Source organism: Homarus americanus, unplaced genomic scaffold (genome assembly GCF_018991925.1).
Source record: "Homarus americanus isolate GMGI-L3 unplaced genomic scaffold, GMGI_Hamer_2.0 scaffold13381, whole genome shotgun sequence".
Classification (NCBI taxonomy): domain Eukaryota; kingdom Metazoa; phylum Arthropoda; class Malacostraca; order Decapoda; family Nephropidae; genus Homarus; species Homarus americanus.
Window position 1 is genome coordinate 951,443 of NW_024739802.1, and position 10,987 is coordinate 962,429.

Here is a 10,987-nt window from a genome sequence, read left to right on the forward strand (position 1 = left end):
TATGTGGTCAGGGCTAGTCGTCCAGGTACAATATTTATTTTTAATCCATTTTCGTTCTCATGGTAGGAATATAACATAGTCTTCTCTAAAACAAATGAATACATGCGATGTTGGCTCTTGGTATGTGGATAATAGTGTGTTTATGAGTAGCTTACAAGCTTTCAAGCCTCGAGGTGAAGCATGGAACTGCAGTGAAGAGATTTTTTTACGGAGGCTGTTGTGACTTTTATCGTCTAGCCCAGTGACTGATGATAGTAACTAAGGCTTTGTAGTGTCGAAGATCCGTTGTGGCTCATCTGGGTTAACCAAAAAACTGGAGACTAGTCACTGAATATCCAGTTTACCTCTAATATCTTAGTATTCTGTTAACAACAGCTGGATAATAAATATCCTGGTTGTACTTCGTGGATATCCAAAGTGTTATTTACTCTCTACCTGGATGTTCTACGTATCCGGCAGTTACTAACCCCTGAACAACTAAGACTCAAGGTTACCGAAGCCACTGATAATTGAGGCATCTGGATGTATCACATTTGCAACACTCAGTATTCACGGGTCTCAGGACCAGCAGAATATGACTCGACTTCGCCCTAAATATAACCAGAGTAATTACACGCCAGTTGTTAATACATGTATGCAAATGGTTTACAGAGAACCGTGGACAAATGTGGCTTATCTGATGTAGGCCGGGTGTTGTTGGTGAGAAAAGAGGGTTTAGAGGTGAGGAAGAAGGAGAGGGGGAGAAGGGACGTCTTATGTACATCGATGGAGTGAATGATAACATGAGGGCGGCCCAGGAGAGAGGCTCTTAGTTATTTTATAAGGGGATCAGGTGGAGGCTTAGGAGGTTGTGGTGTTTGTTGTTTGTTTTATGGGTTGTTTAGATCAGTTTGATTGGTGGTTGATGGAATGCTTGGAACAGATGGTCAGGTGCTGGGTGGGACTCCTAGGCTGTTACTAGGGGGGGGGGACGTCTACATGTTGTATATCACAGCTGACACTGCAAGTCATGACATCTGACCGCTCGATGCCGTCGTTCGCTGATTTAGATCTCTGCTATTGTGGGTTGGCTGCCCACTGCTGTTTCTACTTTTGCCGGCACTAGTTCTGCTGTTACCACTGATGCAGGTGTTACTTCTTTGTTACCATTCTTATTACTGCTGGCACTGATGCACATACAGTAATACCTTTGAAACATAACAGTTTAAATAATGGTGAAGATTACCATAAATATTCTTAAGATTTAGGGTAACAGACAGCAGGAATAAATGTTACACCACCCCCATAATTTTCTCATTATTTTCCAAGCCAAATATACTTTTTTTTTAAGCTTTCCACCTGTTTTTATCTAGGTCATGACATTTCTTATCATTGCCTAACCTAACCTAACCTAACCTAACCTAACCTAACCAAACCTAACCTAACCTAACCTAACCTAACCTTCCTTTTATCTTCCTTAACCAACTCTTCTCACCTTAACCTTAATCTAACCGGTTATTAACTTTGCTGACTTTGAGGTTCATTTCCGATATACTTTGGGGAACCATGAGAGGCAACTGGTGTCCTGGGATATGCCGAGATGACTATAAAAGCAACGACGTAGCCACAAGACTGGTACTACCCCTATTGTTTTGTTAGGCTCAATACTTGTACCGTATTGTATGTTGGTTCCTTATACGTAATTGTGTGTGTGTGTGTGTGTGTGTGTGTGTGTGTGTGTGTGTGTGTGTGTGTGTGTGTTAGTCAATGACGTTACAATGTTTTGTACTTGAGCCAAGTGAGAGGTACTATCACAAGTTTGGTGTTGAACATTTTGTAAAATGTGAAGTTTTCACTCATACAGAGAGGCCATTATATTTGTTTCGAAACAATATTACAAGTGTGAGGGACCTTCGACTCATAGCCCCTCCTCGTCTGCCCATGCCCCTGTCACCTCACTGAATACTTTATACACAGTTAAATTACATTATCTCCTCTCACTTTGGTTATGCGATTATGATTAAAACAAACAATCGCATGAGGTTTGCTGATTCACTGTCATTGACACTCTTCGCTCGGCTGGGAATCCTCTTACAGCGTTGCCACATTGTTCTGGGAGACCAGGTTTACTGTACATGAAAGGTTTACATATTAATGTGAAAACCTCCAAGGGTTATATAGCACAGAGCATAAATAAATAATAAGTATTAGTTGTATGACACTGAAAATATTATATTATTTTATAGTTGGAAAATGCATATTAAAAGTATGTTAAGATAGATTAGTAATAACAGACTGAAATATAAAAAGTATGAAGCGTATATTTTATGCATATCAACCGTCAGCAGACACACAACAGTAACCGTGCTATTTTATCCGGGACAAACAAGAAATGCTTTCAGAACCAGTCTGTGCAAGATGAGCTGCAAGAAAAATAATGTTGGTGATGCAGGTTGAGGTTTAGTGCTCATGTTATCTGGTTTAATAATACCACCTGCAGTTGGTTGAGACCTTACTCTTGGCTATGTTTCTCACTTATCTCTAGCCACCCTAATAAAATATGATCTTTCTTCAATTACAATGTGTTTAATGCTCCACCTTTTTCTACCGACTTATAGTAAATTTAAATTTCGCTTGGTTCAAAATTTCACTCGTGTGTTACAACAGACCAACATTGCATCGATGAGTCACAAAGTTTCCTCATAAAACTGCAATCTCTTCCTTATGAGTCAAGTGGTGGTAATTTATCTTCATCTGAAACCCAACTAAGCGTTTTATTCTCTGAGTGCACGTGGACGTGTTATTTATCTTAAAGTAATTATCGAAGCACATAGTTTTGAAGACATAAATACACTGCTTGGACTTCATGCAAATTCATAAGCATTGCGTTTATTGTGAGTATTTTCTGTACGGGTATTCTGTATTCTAACCTATTGTTGCTGTTGACTTGTGTTGTATTAATGTCTGGGTTTAACTGACTCTTGTTATCGACTGGTCATAAGTGACACGTGTGAAATAATTGTGAACGTACAGAATGTCAATATTCATGAAGGAGAAAACAATTTATGACATTTATGGTTGAATGAATCACTAAGAGAACCCATATTAATAGCCTAAATCCCTGAAAGAAGTCACCTCTGTTAAAGATTTATTCAATGAGAGAGAGAGAGAGAGAGAGAGAGAGAGAGAGAGAGAGAGAGAGAGAGAGAGAGAGACTAACACATAAGAGTTAAACATTTCATGGAGCCACAAAGAACAGTTTATTTCAGTAGTGTACACATTATCATAGCGAGCCCAGAGGTGCATCAGGTGGAGCCAACAGGCTCTCGTACATCTCACACTATCAGCACGAGTCTTAATCAGTATTACTCCAACATCCTTCCTTCATTAACGAGAAAGTCTGGGCGCCTATGAATGACCGGATTATCATACCCTGTGACCACGCCCACCTCTCATCTCAGCCCCACGCTGAGTCGGAAACCCGAGTTGAATATCTCAGCTCCGGAGGCTGTAGCTAATAGCTGAGGAACCCAAGTGGTATTTTTTGTGTTCGCCTGACGCCTCTCCTTAATAAGCTATTGTCAGTTTAATGGAGGTCCAGGCCGTGTGTGTGTGTGTTGTGGACGATGGTTGTTGTGACAGTGGTGGTTGTTGAGGTGGGAGGGAGAATGTACTGTATGTGCAGGTTGTCGACGGTGGTTGTGACAGTGGTAGTAGTTGGGGGGAGTTGGTGGAAGGAGTGGTCGTGTTTGGTGCTAAAGAACCACCGACGTGTACCTGAACTCTCTCACTCGTCCCCAGCGTTGTTACCACAAGACAAACAGTGTTTGGAGTTGATGGCATTAGCTGCTGGTCATCTCCGCCATATTGTATGTTGTTAACTCGTAGCTTTATAGATATGGCGCGTGTTGGTCATACTGAGCAGCTGTGTTGGTAATACTGAGCAGCTGTGTTGGTAATACTGAGCAGCTGTGTTGGTAATACTGAGCAGCTGTGTTGGTAATACTGAGCAGCTGTGTTGGTAATACTGAGCAGCTGTGTTGGTAATACTGAGCAGCTGTGTTGGTAATACTGAGCAGCTGTGTTGGTAATACTGAGCAGCTGTGTTGGTAATACTGAGCAGCTGTGTTGGATACTGAGCAGCTGTGTTGGATATGAGCAGATAGACAAAGAGATAAATAGATAGTTAGGTAGAGGTTTAAATGATACAGAAAATTACTGATAGATGCATAGGAATAGATAGATAGATAGATAGATAGATAGATAGATAGATAGATAGATAGATAGATAGATAGATAGATAGATAGATAGATAGATAGATAGGTAGATAGATAGATAGATAGAAAGCACTCCCACTGATGCAAAGAAACACCTGGGAAGACTAAGAAAAAAGTCGTTTCTCGTAGTGGTGAGAGGGAAGACAAATGAAGGCTGGGAGGGAATGGGAGGAGAGGCTACAATAACTTACACAGTGAGAGGTCTGGCGAGGGGAGGGCTGAAGTACGGTACATGATATACATTCTACCCCCCCCACCCCCCCCTCCTTATCTAAGACATCTTCCTACTCTCCCTCCTTTACTACCACCATCACCATCACTATCACAACAATCAACACACCATAACAATAAAAATTAACCATTGACATAATTATATACAGGTAATTTTCATTCATTATTGATTATATCAAACAATAACACTATCAGCTGGTACTTTCGGAGCCATTTGATGATTAAGAGTGAAGCAACACACGGGGGTCGTCAGTGGTGGTCGTTATATAAATTCATCATCGTGAAGTAACGAGCTATATAGTGTGGACAGTGAGGTAGTCTCTCATCACTGACGAGGCCACATTAGGTGCCACAACCTCTGCTTGTAATCATCATGGGTTAGGACGTAACTGTTATTATTATTAATCAATAATTAGGGTGATGATATAAGCAGGTGAACTATTAATGTGAGTCAGTACATGCACACAGTATACCTCTGGGGTGTTAGATTGGCCTTTGATTGACTGTCATATCTAATTGGCCTTTGGTTTGTTATCACATTTAATAACAAATTACTCAGTCGTTGCCTGGTATAAGGCTTGAAATATTTATTTATTTTTCTATATTTACTTAACACAGACTAACAAGAGAAGGATTTGATGGCACTGTAGTGTAGTGTTACTCTTCTCGGTGTTGTAGTTTTTGTTAACAGGAGCAACAAAAACATCACTTGTTGACCGACAGGACCCACACACTTAATTTATACGTCTGTTGTTACAACCTTACCCGGCTTAAGCATTTGTTTTTATTAAATATATTTTGCATTTTATTAGAATTATACCTCGCCTGCATCCTAAGGTGATCATGATCCTAATTTCCTGAAAGATCTGAGCGCCAGCCTTGATGGAACCATTGTTATTTGCAAGAGGTCAAAATGGCGACTCAAAGGTGAATGCAATCTGCGAACTTGGATCAGTCTCTTGTCTAATGAATTAATAAAAAATACTTGACAAGTGAGTTATTAGTTTTAATTCCACTAACTGATAAAATAATAATAATAATAATAATAATAATAATAATAATAATAATAATAATGATAATAATAATAATAATAATGTGACGGGGCTAGTAGAATAATATATGTTTAGTGTACGGTTTTCTCTTTTACCTAAACACATTGTATCGGCAGCAAAATTAATGCGAATTTCTGTATCATCAATCAGCACACCAACCAATGGTCCCAAGTATCTTTTCTCTTATTTTTTTTCTCAGCCTATCGGTGGTGATCTCAGCTTTACAACTAACTATCACATTACACGTACAGTTTTATTTGTTGCTTTGGACGTTTCCTCAAGTCCATTAGTGTATGAGTAACTTATGACTCTAGTCTAGTTCTAACAACTGAATATCCTCTTTTTAATTATAATGCCACATAATAGTCTAACTTATGTGTATTGGCATAGAATATTGGTTAACCAAGACGAACGACATGTAATAAAATATAAATTATCAAATGCTACACGGAGTAAACACGTGAATCCACACTCCTAACAGAATAAAATCTAATTTATAAGACTAATGTTTAGAGAAGTGTTTTATGAGCTGTGTACAGTCGAGGTAAACATTCTCTCCCATACAACCTTTAAGATTCCACCTCTTAATCCCCCGCACCTCAACTATCCAATTACCACCTGACAGACTCTTATTAACCACCTGTATAACATCTCTCGTGGCGCTTATTATGTTTCTCAACGACCTAAGCCAAACGTTATCTCTTTGACCAACGCCACACACCTGATCTCATAAGCTCATTGTAAAACCACATTAACTATGGCTTACCCACCACACCTGCACTCACAAACCTGACCACCGGCACACCTGGCCCCAAACATGTCCTATGTAGTCTGGTTTATAATCTTCACGAGGCTGAAACTCATGACCTGAATAGACTTACGGTCGCGAGTTTTAAGGGGCGTCTTTGTCGCCCTGACAAGTGCGTCGTTGCTCTCGGCGTCTCTTAAGACTCGCTGCTAAGGTGAACGATTATACCCTTTGGACACTAATCGTCTTTCACTTACAAACAAGAACAGTAAGGTAGCCTTAAACTGGAGTCCCAGCAGCTTGATCTATGTTTTTTTTTTTTTGTCAGAGATATTTTGGTTCGGTACAGAGGTGGAAGTGAAGACGACTCCACACTGGACATAGACATAATACCTTACTTACTACTGAATATTAAACCTGGTTGAAATTGTTAAATGAGATTATTTTAGCGAGGTGTGTCAGCAACTCGCTGGTCGAGGTTAGGCGGACGGAGTGACAGGTAAGAGGACCTCCTGCATCACCCGGCCAGTTGAATCAACCGGACCATCTCCTCCCCCACCACACAGCCAAAAGTGGCAGAAGCAGCAACACCAAAATACAACAGACACCAGAAAAAGTATCATTCATTCATGCATAAGAAAAACAACAACACAACCATCGATAAAGCAATGCTACTGGTAAAACGAACATTTGCAACATAAAAGCACAATCTCTAAAACAGCAACAGTAACAGCAACTTCTCGCAGTAATGTCTCAGCTGCTGCTGTAAAAAATGCAACTAGAATGAGAGACAGAAAAACAGATCATGTATGAAAAGCATTTGGGATAAAACCAGAAATTTCAACAATATAATAATTAAGAGTTTTTATACAAGTAATTTAACAGCGAATCAAAACAGTTCAGGATAAGAAACATGATACTCTATGAGTGCATCTAGTTAACGTATTGCCACAGAGCCAGGAACAAACATACATAAGTTGACTCTAAAACGAATTTTCTAATAACTGGATTCTTGCCACCCATCTGAGCTCTGTCTCGTTTAAGGTAGCAAACAAATGGACAAATGGTACACTCGCTACAGAAAGCATTTGCAAAATTTTTTGTTAGACAATATGACACATTGGACGAAAGATTTTGACAACCCTACCGAGACAAGAGGTGTCGCAGTGTTCATTTTGACATCCATAGGACTCTTCTTGCAGATACTTTCTGTAACCAGTGTACAATACATAGCACTGACCACTTGAGGGAACGTGTGGTGACTGAAGGAGAGGGTTAATAATTATGTTTATTTTTATTATGGAAGATGGAGCGAGGGAAAAGTCAGGTTCTGCAGAGCTGAACAAAAAGAGGATTACTTTTTATAGGAATGAATTATGCTTACTCATTTGTTTTCACTCAATTTAACACTTGGTTTGTATATAAGTAAAATCAAGTATCTTTTTTTTCCTGGTTGAAGAGAAGAGTAGTGTGTTATCGTGGTGGTACAGACTCACTGGTTAATTACATGTCACAAGTTGTTATAATCTGCCACTTAACTCCCCACGACCTTCACAAACACCTGTCAAATATTTATCTTCGTCTTGTTGGCCTTTATGGAGATTAATCCCCAGTAATATCTCTGTAAATCTCTAAACTCCTCGGGCAAAAACTGTTACTCAACCTGTCGCTCGGTGTACCAAACTGTGTGAACCACTCGTCGTACTGAACTACTTATATCCACCTTCCTGCTAAATGGAAAACATTGTGGCAAAACTACTTCTCTGAGATGAGTCTTTAGGTTTCAGTGATGATATGAATACATTATTTTACACTGGAAATATCATGAGACACGCAGCAAACTTTTTATTTTTATTTTACACCCCTGAAATTTGGACAATATTGTGACCTGGGGCTTTATGGGTTTTTGTCCTTTAGGTTTCTATTTACATTCTACTTATGGCATATAGTGAACGTATCAGTTATTGTTATTTTTACTTAACGGAGCAGAATATGAATGTCACCCACGATTCATTTCACAAATATTTTTTTTCAAGCTGCAGTCGTTAATGTAAGCGTCGTGCAGTCACAACCGTCAACATTCTGATAACTTACAACATCAGGACGGCCATACAGTAGAGTCAACACGACGTAACATTCCACTGTGACCCTCAAGGACACGACGGCTGGACCGTCAACACACTTTACGCGTCTTATTCAGTTAGACCAGAGACGCTTGTTCATTATGTGAGGAGAATTACCAATATGGCGGCGTAAATCACGGGGTGCACCACCAAGTATCTCCTAGGATTATCAACCAAGTCTCTCTCAGTAGACTTTCTCATCTCAGAGACTGATTTCGCCATCTTGTGTAATACTTAAAAATAACACTATTTTTTCCCTTCTTTTACTTATATTTGTATATGTAAGCTATGGGGTAGGTTTATTATTATCATATCTTTCTATATTAAAAAATAAATGAGGAAAGTGAAGACTTTGTTATTACAAGTTGAGAAAGTTTTTGAAGTTAACAAAGATATGGAAAAGATGAAGCTAGAGAGACCTCGTGACCTGTGACGTAATCACTACAGATCAGGAGAAAGTCTAATGATAAAGTAAACATAACGGAGTGACCCTCATATGACCCCTTTTGACCCTCCTGACCCCACGGTACACGGGTGGAGGCCAGCACGATGCTATTTGGCCTTTCCACCATAACAAGACTTGTCCACCTGCGACACACACACACACACACACACACGCAATAAATCACCTAACCCAAATTCAGCAACTTTCCTATCTACCACGACGCTGTTTTAAACACCAAATCATTTTCTTTGATACTAAATTTTAATCGACTCGGCAAATAAGGAACCACTTTGGAGTAGCGTACACCAGAAATATTTACAATCTCAGGGTGCAATACCTCTAAGACTTAAATTTGCATCGAAGTTCGTCATTACAAGGCAAGAGTGAAAATTTAATGATTGACTATATTGGCGAGAAGACCAATCTGCAGCTTATCTGATGCACAGGATGATGATGTATGTCCCTGTGGCACGACTCTGTCTTGTAAGCTAAGTGATTGTTAATCAGCACACACTAGCATAACCACTCCTTAGCATGCAGGCCCATGTTACCTCACTATCAAGGTACGACTGTGTCACTTTTATCTTCTCCTTTATTATATTAAAAGACACGATTTTGTTTTGGCTTTAAAAGACGATTAATTAGAAACAAAATGGTCACCAAAGGAAAGAAATTTCATCTCATTTCAAGAAATTGAAAACAATTAAGAGTTTACCATTTATTTAAAAAACTACAAGGAAGATAACAGCAGTGGAGGAAACTATTGTTACATCACACTGGAATCCTTTAAGCTAGTAAGCAGTCTTCTTATTAGGCGGCCACTGTGGCCTGCCGTACCTCTTGTAAGACATTGAAGTGAACTATGATCCCCTAGGCTCTCCCTACAATGGTTAAACCGAAAGTATAGCAAAGCCAAATGCAGGACTTATCGAACGTTTATCAAGCCGAGTTCATGGCTAAGTCGTACTGAAAGGTGAGCTGAATATAACAGCGTTCACCAAATGCTTCGCCGAAGACGTAACTCCAGCAGACGCAAAGGTGACATACACACATAGCTTGATTGAATGTTGGTGAATGAAACACGTATCTTGACCTGAGGATTCCCTGTCACTGGTGGGTCATCTCTCTTCAAGAACACCTTTGTGGGTTTACAAGTTAAGCTGTTGGTAATCTGACTACACTGCTGGCCGGGAGTGACCACTTGTACGCTCTGCGTTCTATAAATTGCTTCTAGTGGAAGAACTGGTTTACAAAGCAAGAATTTCATTACTTAAAAGGCCTTCCAGGCAAACAGGTGTATCAGAGAAAGCCACGGGTATAAAAACAATCTAGTTTATGTTTGAGTTTTAATCTCAGTGATGCTGTTGGATTTACTACTGAAGTTTTGAAACAGTCACCTCACATACCTGAGAATATTAATTTATCAAGGCTACAATTGTGTATTACGTGGATCACCACTTACTAGTTGTTGAAATCACTATCTTGGTGCTTGTCTGTTGTGGTGAAGGCACTAGCTTCACCTCTTATGACTGAAACTTAAAATATTCTTTGATGTTATCTCATAACACTGTATTAACGAGACGCCATGTTAAGGCTACTTCCAGGAACGAAAAAAAATGAGTTTGATTAACACACGAATAAACAACTTTACGGACGCGCTTTGAAGCATTTGCCTTTAAGGGTTTTTCTCACTTGAACAATATATAACTATGAGTTATAAATTGTCATGATCTGTAAACATGTATTAACTGTTCACTAGGTGTAGCATCTACAGTATATGTAATAGCAAAGATGAAAATGAATACGCAACAATAGAATTCCGAAAAATTATGTACAACTTAGGTCTTAAGAGTATGTGGTGGTGCAGCCGTGAAGGTGATATTAAGCGAGAGCAGCAATGGAGCCCCGTCCATAGATTATGTTAATGGTAAGTGAATGGTAGTGTGTCAACAGTGTGCCCGGGGAGCGAACTTTTGTCTCCGACTGTACATATATTGCTCTTCAACAATTAAATGAGTAGGTAAATCTCTCTCGGTAGATGTGTTCAGTGTTCACAAAGTTGTCAAAGACTACAATGTCTTCAGGAGCTCGAGTTATGTGCTTTAAGTACAGTACATGCATGAAGGACTGGC